At 44.8% G+C, this 27683-nt stretch overlaps 1 protein-coding gene across 4 annotated transcripts in view; it reads right to left on the bottom strand.

The window, feature by feature from the left end:
• CPLX2 (complexin 2) overlaps nt 1-27683 on the bottom strand; it is a 112765-nt gene that overhangs the window by 27006 nt on the left and 58076 nt on the right. Inside the window, exon 1 of one of the 4 annotated variants that reach the window (XM_053377159.1) lies at nt 3407-3506. The exons of 2 other annotated variants lie outside the window; for them this stretch is intronic. The gene's annotated coding sequence lies outside the window, so the exon portion shown is untranslated. Of the gene's footprint in view, nt 1-3056; nt 3372-3406; nt 3507-27683 lie in introns of those variants that run through there. One more of the 4 variants, XM_053377154.1, reaches the window with a different exon arrangement.

Here is a 27683-nt window from a genome sequence, read left to right as displayed (position 1 = left end):
GACTTCTAGACTAGAAAGTAGAGATTCCAGGTAGGTTTGAGCCCCAGGACTTCTCCCCACACCCCAAAAATTAAGAGTGGTAAGCCAGAGTTTCACAAGTGACACAAGGATCCTACACAGTGCCCAGATGCCAAAAGGTGCCCGATAGCTGTTAAACAGCAAAAGTGGCTAATGGCATATCACACATATTCCAAGAGTGGTGCATGACATGTCAAGAGTGAGTGGAAGAAAGATGTATGCAGCATTATATAAAAACAGCAGTTGTATACCTCCTGTAAATTATGCACCATAGGACATGTGAGGAAGCATGCATGAGAGAATTTAAAACAATGCAAAGGAGTTAGGTGTTAGATGAGGTTATATTAATTGACTTTGACACTGGAGGTACATGGAGTGTCCCTGCGCATTGGAAGCCACAGAAAACAGGATGTGTATGACTGAGATGTGCAGCATTGCATTCCATGGGACTACATGCACACAAAATGTAACACTTCTGTGTTGTATGGCAGCTGTGTTCATAGGATGTCATTTGTTGTGCACTGTGTGGAACAATGGCATCTTGATGTTGAAGAGAGGGGGGCTGAAATGGTTGAAGAATTATGTCTGCATTAGATGTGCATTTGTGAGATGTTTCTTTTTTCAAGGAAATTATGCAGAGGATTATGCGTGCTGGGGGAAAGAACTAGGCGAAATAAAATGGAACAAGCAGCCCGGAGAGAGTGAGAAAGACTGGAGAGATATAGCTAGGGATGTTTCTGCTTGATATTGTGAGTCAAATGTATGATTTAATGGACATTTTCATAAGTATTGCTTGCATCATTTTTTCATTTTTTTCAAGAAAAGAAAAGTCTCAAAGGTTATTTAAATGCCATGTGTGTGAAAATTGCCTTTCTGTGTATGTGCACAAAAACATTCCACACACTTTTAATTCCCTGGAATTAAAACGACCTAGTCCAATTAACCTGAATGCACCTAAATGGGAACCTGGGCTTAAGCGGATTCCTAGGGATCAGTCCCTGCAAAGTGTTTGTAATGCCTGCGTGTGCCTGAGATACACAGTGTGTAAAAAACTGCGTGCGTGCGTGTTTGTGTGTGTGTGAAAAGGGAATCCTTTGCTGGTTAGCATATCTGCCTTCTGGGGCTGTTTGTTCTGGCACCTGGTGCATTTAGCCAGGAACTCCGGCAGCCCTGCTTGCCCCGGGGATGAATGAATGCAGCCCGTCGAGTTTGCCCTGCCTTTGCACGCTTTACTGCCCTCCGCTGAGTTTCTAAAGATCCCGAAGAGGGGAAGCAGAGCGGAGCTGCGGCTGTACCAACCGCTAGCAGAGGAGCCCCAGCTGCTTCCGGAAGGACATGAAAGGGACCCAGCCCGAGCTAAGGGCGCGGGGAGACCACCAACCACAGGAGTCTTCGGGTTGCCGGCGCATTAAGGAAGGCAAGCGCAAATCTTTGGGACAGTGACCATGACTCGAAAATCTAACTTGCTTCGGTTCCCAGCGGTGGAACTTGAGTGGCCAAGGGTCAAAGTCCCTCTCTGGAAGCCTGTCGGAGAGGTGAGTGGGGAAAAGAGGAGACTGTCTAATAGACCGAGCAGGAGGTACTTGACCCGCTCTTAGCAATTCTTCTTCTTCTTCTTCTTCTTCTTCTTCTTCTTCTTCTTCTTCTTCTTCTTCTCCTCCTCCTCCTCCTCCTCCTCCTCCTCCTCCTCCTCCTCCTCCACCTCCTTCTCTCGCGCATTTCCAAATGACGACCCCTGCGCCAGCGAGCGGGAGGGAAGCCACGAAAAAACTTGCTTTGCTTTTCATCCCTTCAAGCACACATGGATGGATGCTCCCCAGCACCCCCCCGCGACAGAGCCCACACAGAGCCAGAGAGCGAGGAGGGCTCCTGTGCCCCACTCGACCGCTGGAGCTGCGCGGCTGCCTAGCAAACAGAGATCTCCCAGGCAAGGGCAGAGAGCGAGGAACCAACCACTTGGTCGCAATCAGGTGCGACCGCGATCGGCCAGAAGACCATGGAGCTTTGGCGATCATCCCCGGCGGATTTGCTTCAGCTGCAAAAGCGGGCAAGGTCCTGGTTCGGTCCGGGTTAGTCTCCTGGCTGGCTAGAAACTGCCTCTGGGGCTGAGACAAGTCAAGTCTCAGAGGCAGGCGATGGGCGCAGAGGGGTTCCGAGGATTCCTGGGAGTTGGCGTGGCGTGGGCGGGTGTGCGCCCACTTGTGGGTTTCTCTCCGCATTTCCTTGAGGTGGGTCTCCTGTACCAAGCGCGGGCGTCTCTGGAAGAACGCATGTGTGTATGTGACTTAGCTCGCGTATGGTTTAGCGCCACATGGCACCCCCTCACTCCCAAGTTCACCCCCTTCCCTAGTACCAACCTTCCCGCTCCGACTGGGCGGCGAATAACGCACGGCTGTCCCCAATCTTCTACCCGCGCACCCCACCTTACCCAACCGTCATCCGCACTGCCGAGTTATTAACATGCAGAGCAGGAGACAGGCGGGCGCCCGCGGCTCCGCTCGGACGTTCAGGGCTGGGCAGCGGGCAGAGATCGCCACCTGCCGCGGCGAGTCCCTGAAGCCTCCGCTCCGTGGGCGAAGCCCTGAGAGGGCAAATCAGTACTTGGACAGCTCCCTCCGCGAAACCTCCCCGCCTCACACAGCGCGTGCTTCCGGGGAAAGACCCAAAAACAGATCCCCAAACGCAGTGAAGACTGAGGGGAAGGCAGGGGCAGCTGGCTCCCTAGGCCAACCTTTTCTTTTAAAGAGGGTCACGCTCGTAGTTCCTTTCTGAATGTAAGGCAGACGGGGAGACCTAGTAGGGTAGCGCCCCTTGCTGCGCCCACACAGATCCCACCCTCCTTTCTTGGCTGCAGATAGAGGTGGCTAGAGAAAGAATACCCCACCGGCTGCCGAGGACCCACCGAGTTCCCTAAGACCACCACCCGCGATCTTCGCGGTTCTTCCTCAGCCCCTGCGGGATGCCGTTTTCCCCTCCGCGCCCAGGGAGCTGTCCCTTCAGCACCACGCCACCTGTCCCTCCCAGACGGACTCACTCACCAGCGGCGCTCCAGAAGCCCGGGGCCAGCTGCGGAGAGGTGCTGCTCTCTCAAGTCCTGCGCGCAAAGCCCGCCTCCTGTCTCTTTCCCGCAGCCTGACGACGGCACCTCTCGAATCACTCCTCTCAAACCCTGACGCGCCTGCCCGTCTCTCCCCGCGCTCCTTGACGGAGTGGGTCGGCTCACGCTCAGGTTCCTACAGACGGAACCTTCCTCTGCCTCCTCTGCTTGGGAACCAACGCGTGCCTTTCTCTCTCCCCTCCCCCACCCGCCTCACTCCCTTCTTCGACAGTGTTTACCCAAAGGAGGGCTTTCCTCCTTCTCCCTATCCACCCCTCCCAACCTTCTCACCACAAATGCATCGCGGCTCTGTCTTGACCTTCCCAGCATCCTCCCCTAATGAGCTACTTTATTATTCCTGTCATCTCCACCCATCTGGCTGACTAATATTAATCACGCTCCGATGCGAGAAGCAAAAACAGCGTCTACCTCGTACTGGGTGGTTACTTTGCTCACCCCTGCTGGTCCAGCAATTAGGTGCTGAGAAGAAAGGAGGGGGCATCATGATCTGGCAGGGACCTCTTGTGGGGGAAGGACCATCAGTTTATCTTTGGTGTTGGATAAGAGTCTAGAGAGCTGGTAGAATTCAACTGTTCCAGCGACTAAAGTACCAAGGTAAACCCTAGTCTCTTTACAAACGGTAAACACTAAGTGCAAAAATGGCTTTGTATTGGGAAAATACTCTTGGAAAGAAAGAGAAAGAAAGAGAGAAAGAAAAAAGTAGGCAGGGAAGAAACAAGCTACTTGGCTGGAATTGGGAAGCCTGCTAGTGATTTTAAAGAAAAACAAAGATCTCATTTAGGATAAATCAGAAAGAAAGGAAGGGGGAAGGTTCCAGTGAAATGAAATGATTCAGAGTTGGTATTCTACTCCTTGAATCACTCGATTCAAATAAACCTACCGAACAAGACACAACTCTTTCCAAACAGGAAAGAGTGCATTCCGTCCATTTAAATTCAAGGTGCTATCTGGACATTTAAAATGGGAAGCCAATGAGTTCCTGTTGATGCTGGATTTGAATGTAGGAAATTGGATTCAGTCCCAGTTCAACAGGGTTCACTGGATGGATTTGGGCATGCCATTATCTTTCAATCTCAGTTTCCAATCTGTACAACTGGAATAGTAATAAATGCTCACATTATAATAGGGTTATTATAAGAAGGCAAATGCAGAACATTCACCATGGAAAGTGCTATGTAAGTAATTTCAGACCATTTTCTTTACTGTGGGTTTATTCATTCCCTCTTACTAAAAGGCTAACAAGGCATTTGGCCATACTGGGATGCAGAGAAGTCTTCTATAACAGCTGTAAAATGAGCATAGGAGCATAAGAAACTATCTCATACCAAGTCAAGCCATTGGTCTATCTAGCTCAGTATTATCTACACTGGCGTGCTCTGGTCCATGGGGTCATGAAGAGTCGGACACGACTAAACGACTAAACAACAACAATTATCTACACTGACTGACAGCATCTCTCCAGGGTTTCAGACAGGGGTCTCTCCCAGCTGTAGCCAGAGATGCCTGGGGCTTTATGCATACACTGAGCTATGTCCCTTCCTCACCTCCAAAGGCAACTTCAATAGCACATGCAGTGGTATAGGTTGGGCTCCACTGCTTCTGAAAACAATGCATTGCTGGCGCTAACAGGAGGGAGAAGGGGATGATTGAGGTTTAGAGAGTTTGGGGCTGTAAAGGCATGTAATGGCAACAGCATGCAATTGGCCTCACTGTGTCATGCCACACTGACACCAAATTCGGAATCATACTGGATTTTAGAAGGGCCAATATAGAGATCTTGACATGGGCTCATTCTGCATACCAGGAACCCCTAGACAGCAAGAGCCATAGTTTCAATTGTGGCTTTTATCAACAACAGTGTACTTAGCATAAATATGTGTCTACTTCCACACACAAAGTGAGATCTAAAACAACACTTCCAAGTCCCTAGACTGTTAAGCAGGCACAAACAAAGATTTACTTTGCCAGAGGTGTCTGGATAGAAAAGAACCCATGGTATTACATGTGCAATCCATTCCATATTGCTATCTGTACAGAACACAAAGTGAGATGCTACAACCTCTGAACAAAAACAGCTTTCAAATCCTAGGATCAGCAGATCCTGGCTCAATGAAACAGAATATAAGCCACATCTTTCTGTCTGTAGCCCCACAGCCTATTCTCAGTGTCCCATCAAATGAGCAACCCTTTATTTCTATAGTAATTCTTTCCATATGGCTGCTGTCAAAGGTTGCCACCGATGTGTTCCACCGAATGAAGAAGCAGCTTTAATTGCTCATGCAAAAGTGGTACTATGGAAAACTCTTTTTGGAGTGTTCATGGTGCCATCATGACAAAATTGTAGAGAATATGCCTTACCTGCCCAATTAAATGGGAAACATTCTCTCACTGCCCTTACTCCCTGTCCTCAACATTCCTGATAAATCAACTCCCAAATCTTGCTGTTCCGTTATGGACCATCTGGAATAGTGTCTTACAATCAAAAGATTATTTTCCAAACTTTGAATAATCAAAGTTACATTAGGCAAGAAAGGTATGCAACCTTTGGATCTCCCACACTGGTTTTCTGACAATTAATCCATAGAGTATCATCTCCTCATGTCTATGAGCTGAGCCAAGTGAACTACATTGATCAATTCAGTTATGTTAATACAAAAGCACCGTCAGCAGAATCCTGGATAACATGATTCTAGTTTTCTCTCCCCCCAACACCAAACAAAAAGTTTTAAAGCAAGATTTTCAGTTTGCACAAAATATAAATAAATAAAATATGATGAGGATGATGCAGGAGTTAGATAATTATTCTGTTCATCCCCTTCAATAATTCTGACAAGTTGTATAGCTTCCCATTAATATTTGAGTTTGACATTTCTATTACAGAGCATGGCTACAATCCAACTTACGAACAAAAACACATGAATTAACCAGCCTTTATACCAGCCTCTGTTGGTCTGCCTTCCCTGGACGTATGCTTCCCTCCCTAAATTTATATCCCAACTGACTGTGCAGAAAATGTTATATACATGCTAGTCCTTTTATATTTAAAACCCATCATCCTCTGAACAGCCACACCGCTGAGTCACTGTGATAAAATACGGCTGTTCTGTACTTTACAATGATTTATACTGGATACTCCCAAGCTTTAATTTTTATTTACTAGCGGAACTAACAACTTGCTGGAAGGCCCATATTTCAGATGCTTTTAATGATCCATGGCCCTGCCTTAGACACTGGGAGCTAATCAGTAGAGCTAATGACAATGTGGGGATCCTTTTTTTAAAAAAAATGTGGACAGAATTAAAATGTCAAAGAAAGCAAATCTGTTGATAAAGAGGGAATGATGTTTATACATTGACCTGCTGTGTTCCCACATGTCATTTAATTTGCATTTCACTACAACAGATAAAAAACCCAGTGAGTGCATTTGCCAAGGCCAGGAGATTACCTTACAGACTCAGCAATCACATCACTACAATGCATTATTTGAGATAAGCTATGTGCATTTGTGTGTGTGCGTACATTTCTGATCATTTGAGCTTGTGAGCAAGGATGCAGACCTGAAGATCTGTAAATGCAGGTCTCTTCTTGTTCCCATGTAACAGGGTGTGTCCTTGTGAGAGTGCATGATGATGCGAGTGCCTGTTTACATTATTTGTGAGAAATGGACGTACTGTATATATATTCGTACCTTGGTTTTCGAACAGCTTAGTTCCTGAATGTTGTGGCTCCTGGTTTGCTAGCTATTTTTGGAAGCCAAACGTCTGATGGGGATTCCTGCAGCCAATCAGAAGCCGCAATTTGCTTTTTGAACATTTTGGAAGTCGAACGGACTTCTGGAACGGGTTCTGTTCGACTTCCAAGGTATGACTGTATATGGTTTTTATACTTAGACTGACAAAATGACCATCACTATGATGGCCTCTCTGTTTGAAGGAAATCCTGCATATGGCAGATTAAGTATTGTACAAAGAAAAACATTATATCCTCCCATGTCCCTGTTTGGAGTGTAGGCACCTAGTGGCAAGAATAATGGCAGATTTTCCAGTGGGAAGGCTTCTTATTGCTGCATGCTGAAGACCTGTGGAGAAGCAGAGCTGTTGCATCTACCTATGGGAGGTCGGGATGGTCCTCTGAGTGGGAGTAATGGGTGGGTATGTTGTTGGCCAAGGGCTAGCTGGGAAGGGACAGAGTGAGGAAAAGGCTCTATGGTGCTCTGGGGCATCTTATCCCACACAGGAGGCTGGATGTACATGCTGGAAGGGTTAGAGCATGCCATTCATGGTTAATGAGCTATTGTAAATGCCATATCTTAACATGACACGAGGAACACAGACAACATCATATGCCATTTGGAAACAAGTCTTAAATTCACTGCCTGATTCCAAGGAATGTGCACAGATTGCTTACAATATCTGCTTTTCCCAGGCGCCATCTGTGACTCAAATCAAAATACACTCAGTTAATTGATGGATTAATCCAAGAAACAAACTCCAGTTCTTTATGATGAAGTGCTTACTAATTTGTAGTACTACATGAATAACATTGCGGTCGTAGTAGTTGTTGTGGTTGCAGTGTAATCTTGAATCTAAAGTACCATGCACACTGATGGCCCTATATTAATGTAGTAGTAGGCATGTATGCATGTGTAAATATATACATTTGCAGTATATATTGTTGATGCAAACAGAGTATGCTATGGAAGTTTCTATACCAATATGCTACTGTGTTTTATGATACCCTTTGTTGAGTAAAACAGTTCCCGAGCCCCCAAGAGGCAGTTCACTCAGTATCAGGAGTGGGTGTAATTGAGTGAATGCCTTGTGCTAGCCTGGTGCAATTTCATACTTTTCCACAGTTTGAACAGATGACTCTCATCTCATATCACAAGCTGCCTTTGGAAGTCCCTCCAGTTTCAAAAGCAGTTTGCCATACAGCAGAGCAGACTACTGCTAAAAGAAAAGGCAAGTCTAAAGCCCCCTTGGGCTCATGCAACTTGTTTCACAGTTCTTTGGATCCTGGCTTCTATTCATCATCCACTCATTTATTCATACAATTTATATCCCACCTATTCCCCACAGGGCTCAAGGAAGCTCTTACCCAGAAACTCACAGTACCTTCAGTATAGATATAAAAAACAAAACCAAATCACATTCCCTGCTTTTCTCAGGAGGGAAATTGGCTGCTCTTCTTTCATGTAAGGGGCTTCCAGTTCCAACCTTCTGCCTTGGCATAATCATTACTTGAGACTTCTACTTAGAATGTGTCTGTATCAGTACATGCTGTCACTTTCCATCTCACTACTTCCTAGTTTGCCTCCTCATCACTCTCCTCTTTGTTCCTGGACTGCTCTTTGCACACGTGCAGCATGCTTGCATAAGATCCAGGGGAGGAATGACAAGGGATACAACATAACAAGGGGGGAAATGTGATGCTTGAGGCAGCAAGCGAAAGTTCCTACTTGACAGCGGGCAGTGTAGCATTTCAAGGCACCTACTTGCAAGTAGAGTCATGAATGGGTAGATACTGGAAATCAAGCCTTATGAGGAAAAGTTGAGGGCGTTGGGTATATTTAGCCTGGAAAAGAGGAGTCTGAGAGGGGATAGGATAGCTGTCTTCAAATACGGTACCTAAAGGGCTGTCACATGGAAGATGGAGCAAGCTGAACCCTAACCAATTGCTTCAAGGTACAAGAAAGAAGATTCCGACTAAACACCAGCAAGAACTTTCTGACCAGTGGTAAGAGCTGTTCGACAATGGAATGGAAGCTGGTGGACTCTCATGCGCTGAAAGTTTTTAAGCAGAGGTTGGGTGGCCATCTGTCATGGCTGCTTTAGTTGTGATTCCTGCATTGCAAGGGACCGGACTAGAAGACCTTTGGGATCCCTTCCAACTCTACAATTTGATGATTCAAGCTTGGCAGCTCATTTGTCAAGCAAAAGCACAACAGAATTTCTGCCTGGATTTGGCATAAAATTAATGGCAAAGTGGGAATGTTAGTAGTTCATGGGGAAAAGGTTGGAAACTGAGCTCTTGTTAGGGACACTACTGAGATGAAGTGAAATAGGTTTTCTCAAACATCCCAGACACAGACATACCACAGCAGCAAATAATTTGTTAGTCATCTATCAGCCAGTTTTCTATGAGAAACCATGATATGGAGAAAAGGCTACTCTGTAATAAAGAAGAAGGAGCTAGTGATCATATTTATTTTTCTAGGGCAGGCAAGAGGGAGATGAGAAAAAGGACTCCATCAGCTAGTGCTGTAACCTCAGGCTTGCCAACATCTCAATTCTCTACCTTCAGCCAATGATACTGTTGTTGCTGGAGCATTTTGCTTAATGACAGGTGCCTATGGCATGGCTGAGTAGGTAAAGCAATCAGTGGGCAATGAAAGCATTGATCCTGCTGGTAATGGTTGAAGACTCGAAGCATTCATGGTGACGTGCACTCGTGAAGGGGGGATTGTTAAAACTGGGGAAGGGTCTCAGCACTGCACAGTATCTAAGAGTACTACTGCCACTTCACTACCTCCCTCTCTGGCTATCAGGCTGAACTGTCAGAAAACATCAGTCTAACAAAGGCTATAATCTTCCTGAACTAGTGAATCAGTGTCAGAACAGTTAGTGCTCAGAGGCAATAGGAGAAACTTTGGAGGGGGGGGGGAGAGAAAAAGGAGGAGGGCCAGAGATGGGGTTCCATTTTGCACACACTTAATGGAACAGAAATAGCACAGAAAGAAGCTAATCACAGGGACAAGTGGGGGAATGATCTTGCAATTACCTGCTCTGTCAGTTTCCCAGACACATTAGGGGCTGTTGGCAAAAAAAAATCTCTCTGGCTCTCTCTTAATTTTTAAAAACACTCTTAAATGCCATCTCCTTCCTCTGTCCCAGGAGCAGGCACTGGCGGAGCAGCTGTGCAGGGAAATGTGACCCTGGCAGAGTTGGGGAATGGGTTAGAGGCAAGTTGGCCAGGGAGGGAAGCAGCAACAAGAAGAAACAGGATGAGGGTTGTGCCACTCAGGATTGGATTATGTTAAGTTTGCATCCCATTGGCCAAACAGTTTCAAAATGCGGGTTTGGTCACAGTGTACAAAGGGAGCCTCCCCCAATTGAAAAGAAAAGGGGCTGAAGTGAGAACCACCTGGTTATGTAACTCTCATTGGTGGCAGGCAGGCTTATGCAAGAGACCAGTGTCCTCTGACTTTCTGAGCCTTTGCAAAACGTGAGCGTCTTGGTGACCCTGCAAAATGCTTTAGAATTTAGATGGATTGCTGCCTTGAATTCCCGACAACTCACACAGGCATCCCAGAAGAATCCATTGACAATTAATGTCCACTATGCCAACTGAGAGGTCCAGAGGAGTATCTACAGGGTTGCATTCCCCTTATACCCATCTCTAGATCAACACTGTGAAGCAGAGTCACTAAAGCAGTGTCAGTTTCAACCCCTCCCCAAGGAGAATCCAAATTGGAACAATTCCAGATACTCTTAGGGTGAAAGTAGACATGACGGGGCAGTTATTTTAGTATCTATTTATTGTATTCACACCTCACCTTTTCTCAAAGGATCCTGAGATGGTGTACATGGTTATCCTCCTCCTCATTTAATCCCCAATACAACCCTGTGAGGTAGGTTAGGCTGAGAGGCAGTGACTGGCTCAATGTCACCCATAAAGAATTATGTTTGTTGTTCATGTGGTTGGCCCATTTCAAAGTTGAAAGCAGGGAGTGGTGGTGGTGGTAGAGTGAGTCCTAATTTTTACAACAAAATGCAGGGCAGATCCTTTCCTCCACAGTCATGCTCACTTCTGGCATCAGAGCAAGGTGTTGCAGGGTGTTGCCCTTTGTTTTATGGGAAGGCAGGCAGACCCAGCTGTAAGGTTAAAGCAGATCCCTTTACTTAAGATGATCAGCCATTACATGTTACAAACGGAAGCAAGGATGGGGAAAACAGAAACTAAACTCACAACTTACCGAAGCGCCCCCCATGCCCCCCAGCATTAGTCCTTTAGTGGCTTTTTCTTTTCAGTACAGTACAGTTCAGTACAGTCTACTACAGTCTGTTAATCTTAAAGTTCTGAGTCAGTCTCAGGTGGCTTTCAAATCTGCAAAAGGACAGATGAATTAATCTGATAGCAAAGATAGCTTTTACTGAAATAGGTAGATGTGCTATTCTAATGGAAACTCTGGAGGGTAGGACCCGAACCAATGGCTTCAAGTTACAAGAAAGGAGATTCCAACTAAACATCTGGGATAACTTTCTGGAAGGTGGTGGACTCTCACTCATTTGTGGTTTGTAAGCAGAGGTTGGATGGCCATCTGTCTTGGATGCTTCAGCTGAGATTCCTGCACAGCAGGGGGTTGGACCAGATGACCATCAGGGTCCCTTCCAACTCTACAATTCTATGATTCTATGATATCCTTTGCTGTATTTCAATGCCAGACCATTTGAGCAAGAGAACAGAAAGCACTGCATATAAGAACAAAAGCCCTACCCACCTAAACCAGCAATCAATCCAGCAATCATCAACACATTCATTGCTATGAATGGGAAAACTCAGTTTTTGCAGGGCTGACAACCTTTGCAAGAGCAGATTGGGTGTCTTGCCTGTATGCATCACTCACTGCTGTGCTACTGTTCACATTCCAGCCCTGAACTCTGGGATATTTTGCAACTTCACAGCCAGACAGCTATGGGCCAACTGACATGTTCCCTGGGAGATTTTTAATTGGATTTCCTGATTCCCCCCCCCCTCCGCCTGTAATGTATCAGTGGGGGAAAGTGTTTTTGACTCTCTGCTTTTCTCAATCAAAATTTTCCCATGCAGACTGCTGTTTGCCTTATGAGGATATATTCTTCAAGAGGACAAACAATGTTTGTGTGGGTGTTGATTGGAAAACTGGCCACAAAGGGCTTTACTTTAAGGGTTAAATATACCCTCTTCCCAATTATTGAGACTTCATTTGTGTTTGGGTGTATGTGGGAGAGATGAATGTGTATTTGTGTGTGTGTGTGTGTGTGTGTGTGTGTGAGAGAGAGAGAGAGAGAGAGAGAGAGAGAGAGAGAGATATGTTAGGTGTGTGAGAGGTGGGTGTGAAATGCACATGTGGCCTGTGTGTGTGTGTGTGTGAGAGAGAGAGAGACAGATGTGTGCATGGTGGGTGTTTCTATAAGAAAGATGTAGGTGTGTCTGTTGTTGGTATGTATTTTTGTGTTGTGTGCGTGCTCATTGGATGAATCTGGTTTCTAATAGCATGAAACAGGGAGAAAAACTTACTTCACATAGTGCATATTTTTATTATATACCACTATCATGCCCACCTCCTTCCTTGCCCTTTCTTTAAATTAAAAATATTCAAATGTGTAGTCTTTTCTCATAGGGGATAGGCTCCATCCCCCTGATCATTTTGTTTACACTTTTCTGAAACTTTTATAGCTCTACTATCACCTTTCTGAGGTACAGCAACCAAAACTGAACTAAGTATTCCAAGTGTGGTCTTACCATAGATTTGTATAAGGGCATTATGGTACTAAGAGAGTTTTATTTTCTAATGATCCCTAACATGGACTTTGCCTTTTTTACAGATGCCATTCATTGGCTGAATGTCTTCATTGAGCTATTCACTATGACCCCCAAGGTCTATTTTCACCTCCAGTTTGTGGGAATGTTCAGGGATGCAGGAGAGGATATATTGTCTGATTATATCCTTATCCAACTTGTGTTAACAAGTTCCCCAATTTCAGCAGAGTAATACATTCCCCTTTATTTTAAGTTTGCAACGGCAGCGTTTGCTCAGGCTCGCTAAAGCCTCTATAATAACTATTCTGGTAATTTCCCCTTATTCCCTCATAAAATAGAAGAGATGACACAGTCTTTTACAAAAGTATAAAAAGAGTTTACTCACATTCTGTTCACAATCAGATCCCAGAAGGCAGACTTAAGCTTAATGAAGTAATATACATTTGGAATCTATCTTATAAGAAGACAGTCCCTTTGTCCTCTCTTGGCTGGAAGCCAAGAGTGCATCTTTCACTCAGTAGATGTTGCTTCTTCGATGCATGTGGTGAAAGAGAGAAGGAAGAGGAGGAAGAAAAGGGATGGCTGCCCTGCCCTGTGCTTTTATCATTACCTGCACAGGTGAGGCCACACCCACCTCTAGTCACATGTAGAGGAAGTCCATCCCAGCCCAGAAGGAAACAGGAAGTTTTACCTGCTGGCTGGACAAACATCCCTCTCCATGTGTAAACATGTTCACTCTAGGAATGTTGTACTTGACTGCTCTTGTGTTTCACATCCCACACAGTTTAGATCCCATGAGCATGTATGTGTGAAGCTACGATATTCTGCATCAATGTGCAACACTTTAAACTTCCTTACACTGAATGGCATTTGGCTTTTAATGCCCATTTACCCAGTTTTGGAAGATCTTGTTTTGAACTCCTTGCAATTGCTTTTTGTTCTTACCAACCTGAACAATTTGGTTTCACCAGCCAATGTGGCTGCCTCACTGCTCACCCCTAACAGGTAATTTACCAACATGCTCTTTCATCTCTTCACCCTGCTTCCCTTCCCATTTGAGACTTTTTTTTTTTATAATATTTTTATTGAACAATTTTTTATATAACAGAAACAAAACATACATGAACAAACATTCAACAATAATAAAACATAAAACAAGTACCATTTCATAACCCAATTTCTAAACCTTACTTCCTCGACCTCCTCTTACTTCCCGTTTCTGTATTCCAAATTCTTACAGTTATTCAGGGGGGGGGGGAGACTTTACCCCTCTGCCTCCTTGCACCTCCATCTAGCAAGCAACGCCCTAGTGGCACCATCACTCTCAAACCAGAACCATGGCGCCAAATGAATGAAGCCAAGGAGAAATTTCAGCACCCTTTGACAACACTCTCCTCCTCTATCCCATCCCAGTGTTCAGTGGGGGAGGGGGAAATATCTGCCCAGCATGAGCTCCTTTTGTCGTGCAAATGCTGCCAGGCGGGTGCTTTTTTATGATAATTATTGTTGTTCTTTCTCTTCTGCTGCATGTTGGGTGGGAAATTACAGGCCTTTTTATTCTCTTGTGTAGCAAATATTTCCCTCCTGCTCTCATGCTAATTGCTTCCTTCCCCTTCACACTATTGTCCAAGGCTCATTGATAATCTAATCCCCTCTGCTCTCCCCACCAAAGGTTCGGGGACTAAGAAGCAAGGCTGGCCAGGTGAAGGATGTTACTGGGCAGCCTCAGGAAACCCAAGAGTGGAAGAGGCTCCTTTTAAGCACTCCCTGAGGACTGCTTTACAAAACCACGCTTTAGACTCTTGCGGCCTTTATGATGGAAAAATAAATGCTCAAAGGACAAGCTCAGTCTAACAGAATTAGAAGGCAACAAAGGCTATCCTATCTTGTCATGTACCAGATCTACACACACACACACACACACACACACACACACACACACACACGGAATAGCCCATACAGAGGGATCTATCTTCTGCTCACACCCTGCCACAGCCCAAATATGAAGATAGAGGTTGACTCACTTCTTAACACCTCCCATAAGATTGAACTTAGGTGACTGAACAGTCTAAAAACACTATTAACCTATTGTCTTATCTCTGGAGTTTTTATTATTTAGTAAAGCAATTGAGATACATATGAGTAAGATGTTGCATGTTTCATAGGATTTGATTATTTTATGTATTCAACAAGTATTTAGACGGAATTATACATAACTATATTTAAGTACATATCTTTATCATTTGAAATGATATTATACAATGCAACATCTTATGATATAATAGGATATGATTTGATGGGTAGAATCTATATCTTCACTGAAGGATGAGGTACATACTGTACTGCTTAAATCAGGTTTGGTGCTGTGTGTGACAAGTCAGTTTTAGCATTGCCACTGACACTTTTCAGGTGCCAAGCCCCATCTTTGGGGCAGATGGTGAAGCTTCCTTGTTCCATGTCAATGCGCTTCCAAAACACAACAGATTTGTGGCACAATTTATATTGCATAAATTAGTTTCAGGGCGCCTAAGATGCAAGTGATGCAAAATCAAAGCTGAATTTGTTTCTGATTTCAAGATACACACATGTGAATGTAGACAGCATGACAGGGAGGATCCACCAGAAATGAAAAGAATAATGTTACCGGGGAACTTCAGACCCCTTTTGGGACAAAACAGCCAGTTTCCCTTTCTTTGCACTTGAATAAATGTGTTTGTGTTATATGGCAGTATAAGTAAGCAGGAAAACATTTGCTTCTTTGTAAAATTGGGGTCCCAGGACTTCATGGTGGATGTTCAGCTGAAAGGGGGGGGGGAGAACTCTCACACCTTGCACCTGTACCTTCATTCCAATGCAAGTGTTTTAAGTGGGATAGATAGGTACACCCTTGTTCTTCACATCACTGTATCCTGTACAATACCCCAACAGTAACTCTGAATCAGCTAGGGCCTGCAACCGTGCAATCTTTCCTACACCGCAGCTGCCATTTGCAACAGCAGTCTACTTCTATTCCCCCTCCCTCCTGTTGCTGGGCATGCTCCATCCCTGGTTTTCATTTGAATCAGCAGGCAAAACAGATGAGAAAGCCGGGACCATTGGATTTGCACCAAGGAGGGGAGCGCTAGCCAGCTGGAGAAGGGCCTGGGCTGTGCGATTGGTTTGTTCCTTAAGGCCACCTGCCTTGGCGGGATTACAGGTGTACGCTAGGCTGTCTTTGTGCTTCTTTGTGAGGCTGGGGCTTTGTATTTCTCTCAGCGCGTCTCCATCTGTGTATCTGTGTGCGTGTGTGTCATGTGTGCATGTTGTGAGCAAATGTGTGCATTTAGCTAGTAAGGAAGGAGATAGACAGCACACAAGATTGGGAGGAGAAGCTGTGTATTTAGAATATGCAAGTTCTAAAATGATGAGAAATTGAGGAAGGCTGTGCAAGTGAAGGATGGGTATGGGTAAACTGAGTTGCCAGTGAATCTTACTGCAAAGGAGGAAATTGGAGAAGAGAGAGAGACTGGTACACTGTATTGCAGCAAAGAGGAGCCTATGTCTTTCCAGATGTTGTCAGACTCCAACTCCCATCAGTTCTGGCCAGCACAGCCAATGCTCAGGGATGATGGGAGTTGTAGCCTGGCACTATGTGGAGGGCTGCAGGTTCCCTATCTCTGCCCTACTGGGAATGAGAGCGACACATTTCATGGATCTTTTCTAGCTCTCTCTTCTAGCTTCATTAGGCCCACAATGTGCCCATTAAACACCTTGCCGAACTGCGAGGCACCTCCATCTGCTACATCCAGGCAACAGACTTGAATTATCCCCACCTGAACTGCCTGCTCTGCTCCTGACTTCCCCATTTCCCCCTTTCCTCCCTGCTTCTAAGCTCTATGGGGTTGCTGTGTCCCGTCCTCTTCTCCACTGTTAATGATTCACCTTGATGACAATTAGCAGCTGAAATGAGGCAATTGCGTGCCAGCCCATCCTGGCAGCCTGGGTGCAGCTGCCCGCCAAGGCCACCTTCTCTTTCAGTTATTTATCCCCAGACCTCTCCCCAAAGCAAGCGCTAAATGCAAGACCCTCTGGAAATAAAGCATCTCAGTTCTTTCCGAGAGGCACATGTGGCTGCATCCACAAGAGACCTTTAAAGCACATTCAAAGCAGATTCCTCCCACCACCAAAAGAGATCCCGGGGACAGAATTTTTTAAACGGTATTTGGAATTGTAGGTCTTCAATGGGTAAAAAATGCTTCCCAATATTTTGGGGGAGGGATGTGTTCTGAATATTATTTGAAGGTCTGGTATGTACACAGCCACAGAGGGATCTCTCTCTCTGCTAGCCTAATCAACGTGGGATTTTTTGGGAGGGGATTGTTGCCTTCCATTACCCCAAGAACAGCCAACAGAGGCACTGCATCTTCTGATGCTGATATTCTACTTGGGGCAGGTTTCTGAGCCATGTTGACATGAAAAAGCCACCACACTGAAAAACTCACAACTAAGGCCTGTAGGACTTCACATACGCTCTCTGATATAAAAACACCTTGGAGATCTCAGAACCCAGAGGGCCTATTTTTGTGCTACTGAGCAGTGGAGGGAGGAAAGCCACAACAACTTCTAGAAACTCAAAGCTGCAGTTCATGTCAGCTGGGCCTGAGTTAGGGGGCTCTCCGTTTGAAAACATTACTCCAGGGATGGGGAACCTGTGGCCTTCCAGATGCCATTGGACTGCATCTCCCATCAGCCCTAGACTGCATTGGCCAATGGTAAGGGATGATGGGATTTGTAGTCCAGCAACGTCTGAAGAAGCACAGGTTCCTCACCCCTGCTTATCTTCCTAGTGAGTGTGTTATGTTTTGCAACCTAGCAGGAAAATTAAATGCAATGAAGGGTCGTCATTCACACGTTCACATATTGTCAGTGGTCGGGGAACCCAATGGCTCATTTAAAAAGGGAAAGGAGCATATGGGAGAGAGACATTGACTCCTCCTCCCTCTTATGCTTTACTCCCCCCCCCCCCCGCGTGGTCTCTTACTCAAAGCACTTTTCTCACATCCTGGCCTTTTAGACATAATCTGGTGCCTTGAGCAATGATGATTTGAGGGGAGGTAAGAAGGTAAGAGGAGGGAAGCTTCAGCACTTCTCTCTCATGTGCTCCCTGAAAAAGAAACTTGATATGTGAACAGGAGGATAAGAAACAGATCCATGTCTGCCACCATCCCATCTAATTTGAGCCTAAGAAGACAGGCAGGACAGAAAGGCACATTCATCTTTAGGTGGTGACAAGTTGGCGTTTTGTGTGGGAATGAGGGAGATTTAGAATCTCCTATCCTTCCACATCCTAGAGTTCATTCCTGGTTTTCTCAAAAGACAACATTTTGGATTCTTTTGACCAAACATTCTGCAGGTAGTTTTGGTGCCCTTATTTTATATAGTTAGGGTGGTATGTACTTTACAATTCTGTGCAACTGCAGGTAAAATGTGGTACTGGGTGTGAAATTCAGGTGCCCTGAGCATACTGATGTTTCACTTCCCTGGAATCAAGTTTCTAGCCCTTGCAGGAACAAAGACGGGCTTGAGAAGTGGTGTGAGCATTGCTTGGTGGAACCAGCTTTGTTTACACTAGTTGCAGGTTGGAAGTACCTTGGCAAACTGGCTTCTATCCCTAGCTTCTAACCACCTCTCTACAAACATAAAGCAGGTGCCATTCCCAACAGAAGGGGAACGTGGTCCTTTGTTTTTTGTTCATGAGTGATGCCACTGGGGATAACTATGGGAACCTGCAGCTCACTACCTCTGCAAAGGAAGGTGCTTCCCAGGGAAATCTGTCTGAATTAAACAGTCCTGTTTCTGAGGCTGGTGAAATATGACTTCTCTTCTGGTTATGGTGCTGTTGTTTTTAAAAAAGAGGAGATAAAAAGACAAGGGCAAAAGGACACAGTGTGAAAGGAGGCAGGAGGGTAAAAGTGGAGGACCGTGCAGATATTATAGATCTCCAAAGGCACAGGGTCTGTCCCAGCAGCTGGGACTAGGAGGAATGCTTCAAATTATCGGAGCCCATTAGCCTCCAACTGCTCAGCCAGCCCTTTGGTACCTCTCAATAATCTGTGCTCGGCTATAAGAAACCTAATGGTGATTAATGGGGGGAGAGATGGCGGGTCGCTCCAGGAATTATTAAAAGGCCTGATAAATAGTCTCTGTGCCCCAGCGCTAATGACTGCTATTTGATGAAGGGCTGTGTTTTCAGTGCTTCGCCGTGCCCAGAGGCTAGAAACTGATCTGAATGATGCACAGGGAAAAGAACTCAACCCTGACTGTTGTGCCACGAAGGCAAACATTCAAGCAACCAAGTGCATGTTGGCTCCTGTTAAATAATACAGATCTATATATTTTTAAAGAAAGGCTCATAGGGTCTTTTTAATACTGAACAACCTTGTGGCACAAATGGTTAGTGTTACTGCTCCAGCTGGAGTAAAGAACATCACTCTGTGTTCTGAGAACAGCCTTTGCCATCTTGGTGTCCTCTGGATGTTTTGGCACTGGCTGATGGGAGTTGCAGTCCAAAATATCCAGAGGGAACCAAGATGACAAAGGCTGTTCTCACAGCTTCCTTTAACCTCATTCAGCTTCATGCACAGATCTGGCCAGATCACCATTCAAATGCACTGACAGCAGCACCATGACAAATGTATGGGCAGATGCCAAGACCAGAGAGCTAATATGAGCCACCTGTGGGACTGGAGTCAGGTCCCACTGCTGACCCAAGAGCGTTAGTTGTGATTCCACACCAGTCCTGGTATCTTAGAGCAGGTCCACATAGTTTCAAGCTGTCAACAGCTTTTCCAGCAAAAGTGCCAAAGAGAGTGAAAAGCTTGTTTTCTCCTCAGCTGACTTTTTCCATACTATGCAGTGACAAGTGCTTGATTGCTGTGACATGCACAGATGACAGGGAGCAGCAAACAATCCAGTTCCCTGGCATGTGACCTTGTACACAAGTAGCCTGTAACACAGACGCTGCTATGTCCATGTTTTACAGCCTCTACTGGTAGTTTTTAGCCTTATTCTAGCATTCTAAGCCCCTCTCATAATACAAGAGAGTGGAGACAACCACATCTTCCATGAGTTGGGGGCATAACTTCTGAATAAACTGAGCCTTTAGCATCATCGGCCCAGCCCTGTGGAATACTTTGCCAAGAGAAATTCAGCAGGCTTCTTCTCTTTTGACTTTTAAATGCCTGCTGAAAACTTTCTGTTCCACCAGGCTTATGCAGGTAATTAAGGACAAATCTTCCCACAATGGTTAACTTCTGTATATGGTTCTGTATATACTATATATACTTCTGTATATGGTTTCCATTGCATGGTTTTGTGTACAGTTGTTGTCAACCACTTTGATATTTTCTTTATGAATTAGTGGTATAGAAATATTTTTAATAAAACAAGTGGGGAGCCTGCTGTGCTTGCGTAGCCTCCCTGTATGATTCAGAACACTGGAAGATCAGGGTAAAAAGTTATCCCTCCAATTTGTGATGCTGATGGGGTGTGTGAAGCTAGTATGCTTGTGCTTATGTTTCTCCCCCATTGCATGTCGTGGACTACAGCTCCCAACGATCCTTGATTGCTGACCATGTTGACTGGGATCGATGGGACTTGTAGCTCTCTGCATCTGTTGGGTAACACCATGTTGGCCACCCCTGGCACGAGTGCTTCAGAATGCAAAGTAGAGCTGCAGGATATTTTAACTGCATCTGTTTTTTTAAAAAAAGAAGTTATGTGTAAAGTAGCTTAGCTCTATATTTGGGCACTCAGAAACATGCAGCAATAATTGCACGAGGGAGAAGAGTGGGGCCCCACTCCCTCCACCATTCCACCCTACACTGCCCCTCCTCAATACTGCCCATGGGCTGAGCAGGGCAGCCAGCTGAACATACATAGGCTGTCCCTGTGAGCTTGAATCCTGAGCATTCAGTAGCCTGCCCTACTGCAGAATGACCACAACAGCACTGGGGAGGAGCTGGAGGAGTGTGCAATGGCGAGGATGGAAATGTGGTTTGACTCACTTTCCTCACATAATTATTGCTGCTTATTTTTAACCCCTAAATAGGGCTTAAGTTTAGAGATTTGGAGCAAGCTGTGATATACGCAAACCAATGTCATGTCTTCAAAAGCCCAGAAGCCCTCCTGAGTAGGAAAGTATCACAGAATTATAGTGTTGGAAGGGACCCCAAGGGTGCCATGCAGGAAACATTAAATTACCATCCATCTCCATGACCACAACCCAGACTGCTCAGGTGGAGGTTGGGAATTCACTAAGTAATTTTCCATTTCTCCCCAGGTATCTGCACCAGCGATGCAAACACAGCACAAATTTTATTCTATGGTCCAAAGAGTCTGACCGCTTTTGTCCCTAGTTCCAGCATGATACAAAGGAGGAGAATTTAGATCAACAGGGGTGGAATGTATTTGGTCTGCAGTCAGAAACTTGGCTTGAAATCTGTCCCCCAGAGAGTGAAACAAAGCAAAACTTATCCAAAGACACTTGCAGGTGGAGTCAGGCTAAGTGCCAAGTTTCCCTGTTAGCTGAGAAAGGCAGATCTGCTGTGACAGCAAGTGAGAATGGAAAGCTTCCCTAGTCTGATCCAGCATCCACCAATCTGGGACATAAGCCTCATTTGCTTTTCTGGCATTAGATCAAGAGAAAAGAATGAAAGCCCCAATGAATAACCCAAAAGTAGGGGCTCTCTGTTCCTCATTAAGGTAGCCTTAGGGTAAGACACAGGCTGGCAAAAGTTCAGAGTTGCATTCCCATTGCAGATGGAAGCCAAGGCCCACCATCCTGTGCTTTCGTCAAAGTTGGTTAGTGGGTATTAAAACCTAATTGATCAAAGGAATAAAATGTGTCAGTTCAAAACAGTATGAAGGAACAGGGAGGGGTCTCTTGCTTTTGATCCCACCCTGTCTCTTGCTTAGAACATGAGGCTCTCCATTCTCTCTTCAATGGATGCCAAAAAAGAAATACTTCATCAGTTTTAATGAGACTACAATACTTATACCTGGGTCTGCCAATTAATTAACAGAGTTCAGGGACATAAGATCAATGCTCCAGTGCTATTCCCTATGGAACTGGGCTGTCCCTAGAATCAAAGCCCCTCTGATGGTGGCTGGCTATTCAACTCTGCCTGTAAATTCTGCATTAGACCACCCTTCCTATTTAACTATAAATCAAAAACATTTAATGAGCAGAACAAAAAGCTCTTTATCATGCTTATCATGCTTATGGGTCTTGACTGGGCAGCTTCAAAGACTAGCCCTAGATATACGGCTATCATAGAAATCCAGTTAACTACATTTACTTATCTGAAATTCTTGACCATCCAAGCTCAGTCTGGGTCTTCCTTGTATCAGCATCCTAGCATACGAAAGCAGTCCTATGTAAACAACATTCTTGTTTGTGCAAACTGATTCTCTCCCCTACAGACCTGAAAACACTGCATTGTCAAATGTGAATAAGCTTTGCTGCTGGAGGTGAAGTATGGAAATCACTTTACAGTCTTAACTTCAGATATCCTTTGTAGGTTAACAATACCTAGCTCTTATCAGGTTTATTCCTCTCATCAGTCTGAACAGCATCACAGAAAGTCAATGTTCAACAAGCATGTGCTTAGTTGTTCAAAATACACAGCAGCTACCTACTGCCCAAATTTAAATACAGCACTGGAATACATGGATGGAGAACAGCCACTGCTCTTGTTCTGAGAAGGTTGATGGGATCTTTTGGTGATCAGCAAGTTGTAATAACAACAGCAACAACAACTAAAAGCTTCTCTGTCTCAGGCTCCTTAAATTAAGAACAGTTTGGAGGAAGAGCAGAAGTGGAGCTCCTTAGGCAAGCTCAGTCCTGGCACTGGAAATGAACTCCTGGTTTGTAGCACAGAGGCACCCTGGTCTTCAATTCTAGGTGTATAAGTTTATGCCTACACCATGAAACACTGTTTTGCACCTGGCTCCAGTTGGTAGACCTCAGGATTCTAAATAAAAACCAAAAGAGATCCTGCAAGCCTGAAGTTTGTTCTCCCTTGCATTATACAATGTGGAAGGAAAGTTGAGTGGTATTAGATTCTAAGCCTACTGGGCTCACGTCATGGACATGAACAATTTTGAAAAACCAATTCACAGACAACTCACTCTGATTATAACAACAACAACAAAAAATTCACTTAAATCAAACTGGAAACAATTCAGTCTGATTAAGCCAAAATTGTTCCAGAAAGACAAAGTGTACATGGCCAGCACCCACAACAGATCAGGCATTGAACAAGCAAGTTCTATGGGGACTCAATAGGTGCTCAATAGGGAATTGTTATCCTAGTGAAGAGCTGGAAGAGACTGGGAGACTTATATCCTCGATGCCAGGTGCTTCCTTTACTAGTCATTTTGGTGATGGATCTTGGGGTCTCAAATTTCAGCGATGCCCAATGCAACGCCAAAATTCAGCACCCCTCCGCTTCTCATGCTCCATTCTCAATCATAGTTGTGGCGCCTCCCATCATGCCCCCATCAGGTTTCTTTCTGGAGATTGGGATGTGTGCGTGCTGCTGTTGCTTCTCCTTGCCAAGGGCACAAGGGAGCCTAGGTACGCCTCTGACAAGAACACCCCTGCTAATAAAGCCTCCTGGCAGTTAAATGAATATTCCTATGAAGGACTGCATCAAGAGGCCCAGGTGAGACAAGAGACTAGGTACTTTGAGCTGCCTTAAGATTACAATGGACTTTTCCAGCTCCCCACTTCTCCTGGGGGTACTCTTCTACATCTCTTCCTCAGAGGAGGTCTCCCTGGTGTCTTAGTTGGGCAGGATCCTGACACAGAGATACCCATGCATAATATAAAATGGCAAAGCTTATTTCATGCAAAAATGCACGGATAGAAATAATTTTGCCTCTTTAAGTTGCATCATGGAGTTACTTATGGATGACTCAAAGATTATGGCCTCTATGTGAAGGTCACCAAGTCTGCTTCTCTGGGGCAAAGCTTGTGGTCTCCAAAGCCGTGTTGCATATTCCTGGTGCTTGCTGATACTAGTTTTGGGGGCTCTCCACCTGCTAAGGCCCTCACATGTAATACAACTAGCTGGAAGTGGCTATTGACAATTTTTCATGTAGGGTCTTCAATCAGAGCAGCAGGACTGGAAGGGAGCTACACCTTGTGCTCTAATGCAGGACACTCCACAAATCAACTACTCCACCAACATTACGCATAGTGAACAACATGAATCACTTGAAAGGCACCTGCAGAACACACAACTCTAGAAGAATTGAGAAATGAGACCAACATTTGAGGGAAGGCAACCTCCCCCCACAACCAAAGACACAAATAATTTCCTCCTTACTGAAAATCTCCAGGGTCGCTAGCCAGTTATAGAAAGGGCAATTAACTCCCACCAATCCTGCTCAAGGGACAATTTTATTTATTACATAAAATTTATATAATGCTTGATTGTAGAAAAAACTTCCAAGTGATTTTGGTACAAGGTCAAAACCATACAGCATCCCTAGCTTTTGATGGTCCATAGGAAATGGGAAACATTTCAGAAAGGAAGAATAAGTCTGGGGCAAACCAGTCAGATGGGCAGCATATAAATAATAACATCATTATTTTTATTACTCCTGGATAACTGAGGCACCAGAACAAAACAATAAAGCAAGTGAATCCTCATTTCCATGATTGTCCTAGAGAGAGATTATAGACTTCAGGGCTATGGTGTAATTTGCTGTTTTTTAAATTGCCCATTCAGACTCTTCAGCATGAAAGTTAATCTTTATTAAACAGGTACTAATCTTTACATGATGCCCTATACATCTGGGTGGGTGAATATCTTTACAGTGCTCCTTTCATTTCACTGATCATCCAGTATCAGAGGATTTTTTAAAAAAAATATGGATCAAGTCATGCTGAATATGCTCATTTTCACTTATCACACGAACAGACACTGGTAGATAGTGGAACCAGTTCCTTTCCCTGATATTGCATAGGCCCAGCTCCTTCTGAAACCCACTGAAAATAAGTTCTAGATTCAGGTAGGTAGCCGTGTTGGTCTGACACAGTCAAAATATATAAAAAAATTGTCCAGTAGTGTGGTGTAGTGGTTAAGAGCGGTAGTCACATAATCTGGGGAACCGGGTTCGCGTCTCCGCTCCTCCACATGCAGCTGCTGGGTGACCTTGGGCCAGTCACACTTCTTTGAAGTCTCTCAGCCCCACTCACCTCACAGAGTGTTTGTTGTGGGGGAGGAAGGGAAAGGAGATTGTTAGCCGCTTTGAGACTCCTGAAGGGGAGTGAAAGACGGGATATCAAATCCAAACTCTTCTTCTTAGAGACCAACTAAGTTTGTTCTTGGTATAAGCTTTCATGTGCATGCACACTTCTTCAGATACGTGCATGCACACAAAAGCTTATACCAAGAACAAACTTAGCTGGTCTCTAAGGTGCTACTGAAAATAACTTGACACCTTTTTTTTTGCACTCCAGTAAAATGAGTGGTGGACAAATGCATTTATACTGTAAATACTCAATTTATAAATACTAAACATACCCTATTCCCTCAACAATTTCTCATAAGGCTTAGTTTCCAGACCCTTGATCATTTTGGTTGTCCTCCTCTGCACATGTTACAGCTTGTCAATATCCTTCTTAAATTGTGGTATCCAGAATTGGACACAGTATTCCAGGTGTGGTCTGACCAAGGCATAATAGAGCGGAACTATTACTTCCCCTGATCTGGACAATATACTTCTGTTGATGCAGCCTAGAATGGCATTAGCCTTTTTTGCTGCTGCATCACACTGTTGACTCAGTTAAGCTTGAGGTCTACTAAGACCCCTAGATCCTTTTCACATGTGCTACTGATGAGCAAGGTGTCCCCCAAACCAAACCAAACGAAAATGTACAGGGAAAGTTTGTTCTAATCTTCAACCATTTTTTTGTACTCCTTCTACAACCATCTTCAACCAAAATTTCTCTTCTCCTCCTACTTATGCCTTTTTAGAGTGCAATCACAGCCCCTCTTAGACTCTTTTCGCTATACCAAGGTATTTTGTTGTTGTTGAGTGCTGGCAAATAGCTCTTGGAAATGTAATCAGGCTTGTAATGTTTGGGATGGATAACCTCACATTGAACTCAGCACAAGTGCTTGTGACCTCTCTGTGGCAAATATTTGCACTTGTCACACAGGAGATTACAGGGATGCAGGAAGGATCAACCACACAATGCAAACAGCCTGTTGGCTTCAAATTAAGCTCTGAGTTCTTAACGAGCCCTTGGGGGCTTCTACCTGTTCATATTTAAGCCTGCTGGAGCATTCTAAAGTTTCTAATAGACTTAGGAAACTTTGGTATTAAAGGAATTGCTTTAGTATATTTTATAAACAACAACAACAACATACACAATTAAGATTCTGTTGGACTACGCTGTGGAACTGTCTCATCCTCAGGCAGCTCAAGAGGCTTGGAGTGAGTGGGAGAGGAAATGTTAACAGTGCAGAACAAACTACACTGATGAGCTGAAAGGAGGTGGCTGGTTGATAGAGCACTATTCTTGAAAACTCTTCATTCCAAGTTTTAAAAAAGGTAAACCCCTGACCATTAGGTCCAGTAGCGGACAACTCTGGGATTGTGGTGCTCATCTCGCTTTATTGGCCGAGAGAGCCGGCGTACAGCTTCTGAGTCATGTGGCCAGCAGGACTAAGCCGCTTCTGGCGAACCAGAGCAGCGTACGGAAACACTGTTTACCTTCCTGCCAGAGCGGTACCTATTTATCTACTTGCACTTTGACATGCTTTCGAACTGCTAGGTTGGCAGGAGCAGGGACTGAGCAATGAGAGCTCACCCCGTTGTGGGGATTCGAACCTTTGACCTTCTGATCGGCAACCCTAGGCTCAGTGGTTTAGACCACAGTGCCACCCGCGTCCCTTTATCCAAGTTTTTAATACTCAGCATAGAGGAAAATGGTGCTGTGTTTGTACTAATAGGCAAGAAGCAAGGGGGTGAAATTCAATGCAAGAGTTAACCTCAGTAGTCAGCCCCATCTTACTGTCAGATCAAAAGGCTGAAAGGGAAATTTATACATGTAATATTTGGCAATGGTCTCAGAGGGACTGACATTGGGATAACAGGCAAGACTCCTATGCAGGTAGCTTACAGTGCCAGACTACCTTAGTTGCAGCAGGCACACTGATAAATTCAGCAGTCTACCTCTCTGTATATACTTCCTGGCAATTCCTTTATGACAGTTTTTAATCTGATCACACCATAATGCTTGTTCACCCAAGTTGCACCTCCATAGACTGCATCAGCAAGCTCCATCGTTTGTGAAGAACCACACCCAGATCAGTCTCAAAAAGAGTTCTTAAGGGGTTCATAGCAGCATGGGAAGCATGAAGGGGTGTGAGTATCACCTACTGGTCCTTCTTCAGAAGTAGGTACCTCCTGTGTACAGTTCTGGTCACCTCATCTCAAAAAATGATACTAACTGTGATAGCTATGCTCAGAAGCCACAGCCGGAGGCAGCAGTGTTCCTAATACCAGTTGCTGGAGTCCACAGGAGGGGAGAGTGCTGTTGTGCTCTGATCCTGCTTGTTGGTCACAATGGCTCATCTAGCCCAGGATCCTGGGGTCACTGGCCTGATCCAGCAGGCTGTTCTGATGTTCTTCTAGTTGCACATAGATCCCAACTACGCTGGTGCTGATGGTAGAATCTTGAATAGATTCTTGTGCATATCTGTGAGAGAAAACCTGTGTTTTTGTCTTTGGATCACTGACCAATTTAAGACGGAAAAAAAGGTAGAGGAAACACACAACCATTATTTAAGGCTGAGAGAACCTTTCCTAGATATTAGCAGCTGCAGCCCAAAATCCCAGAGTGATCTGCAAATGCCAGCTTGCACAGTATTTCTGAGATTGCTTTCGGGTTATTAAAAATGTTTGACACTTCATCAATTTCTGGTTAGTTTGACAGTGTAAGAGTTTGACAGCTCTAATACGAAGT

The sequence above is a fragment of the Podarcis raffonei genome, chromosome 2, assembly GCF_027172205.1.
Source record: "Podarcis raffonei isolate rPodRaf1 chromosome 2, rPodRaf1.pri, whole genome shotgun sequence".
In the NCBI taxonomy this organism is placed as follows: Eukaryota; Metazoa; Chordata; class Lepidosauria; order Squamata; family Lacertidae; genus Podarcis; species Podarcis raffonei.
The sequence above is the reverse complement of the archived record's forward strand: the minus strand, read 5'-3'. Positions and strand labels throughout refer to the sequence as shown.